Genomic DNA, 1,316 nt, shown 5'->3' with positions numbered 1-1,316 from the left:
CAGGGCAGTGGTGGAGTCCCCACCCCTGGAGGGGTTTCCAAGCCGTGGAGATGTGGTGCTGAGGGACATGGGTCAGTGCTGGACTTGGCAGCACTGGGTTGACAGTTGGACTCAATGATCTTAAAGGTCTCTTCCAACCTAAACAACGTTCAGAGTTACCAGTGAGTCTTATGAGTGCCCTTTGCTGTACCCTGTCTAGTGATCACTGCTAGCAGAGCAGATGCCATCCAGAAGAAATAAATGGATGGAGGAAACCTGGACGAAGCCAGTTTTGTCCAACTGCTGTGCTAGGAGCTAAGGTAGGAAACCATGTTCTCCAGGAACAGGGAAAGAAACCAGGCTTCAGTGGTGAGACCCTCAGAGGGGGGAGAGAAAGCTGCAGGTTAGAGTGAGGAAGCTGAGGGTCCTGCTTTTGTAGCAGCACAGACTGTTTCTGACTGCAGGACCAGACAAGGTAAGAAGGACAAAGAGGTGGATGGTTTCTTCCAGTTGGCTGGACAAGTCAGAGGAGGATACTTGAGAAGCTCTGAGTTGATGCTGCAAAACCATTGTGGGCAGTGAGACAGCTGCTATTGACATATAGTCCTCTCCACGTTCACATGTGCCCTGTGTCCACAAGAGCTGCTGAGCCTCTCCAGCTGGAGCAGGCAGGGGTGCCAGGGGATGAGCAGAAGCACAGAAACCTCCCCCAGGGGATGGTGCACCCTCCCACTGCTGAGAGGTCCCCCAGACCCTGCTCCACCCCATCAGTCCAACCCCTTGGCTGGCATCCTTCCCTTTGGACAACTGAAGAATACCATGAAGTTTTCTCCCAGGGCTTTGTCAGTCCATTTTTTCAACTGTGGACATCTTAGCATTTTAGTTTCCAGTGAAGATGCAGCAGTTTTTTGAAGCTGCTGGTTTGAGGGGTGCTTCCTACTCCTCGCATTAGAAGAGACCACAAAGTTTTTCTCCCCCTTTTTTTTTTGTTGTGTGCTTTTTTGACTGAACCTGACTAGACTTGGTTTGGTTTCTAGCCTACTGACTTGTCTGGGAAGGTGGAATGTACTCACAAGCTAAATTCTTCTATGGCAAGATTTTACAGCCTCTAGAATCTACTTTTTTTTTTTTCCTACTTCACCTGGATTGCAAAAATGGCTGGAAAAGAAAGCTGAGGATGGGATTCAGGTAGCCAAGGTGTTCACACCAGCATGGCCCAGCTCCAAGCCACACACCAGATGCATCTTCTGCCCCACTGGCTCTCAGGGCCATGCAGGTGCAGTGAGGTCTGTGCCTCATCAGGTGGGGTCATCTGAGGAAGAGTTTTCTGCACAAGT

Source organism: Merops nubicus, unplaced genomic scaffold (genome assembly GCF_000691845.1).
Source record: "Merops nubicus isolate BGI_N331 unplaced genomic scaffold, ASM69184v1 scaffold3046, whole genome shotgun sequence".
Taxonomy (NCBI): Eukaryota; Metazoa; Chordata; class Aves; order Coraciiformes; family Meropidae; genus Merops; species Merops nubicus.
This window is presented reverse-complemented; position numbering follows the sequence as displayed.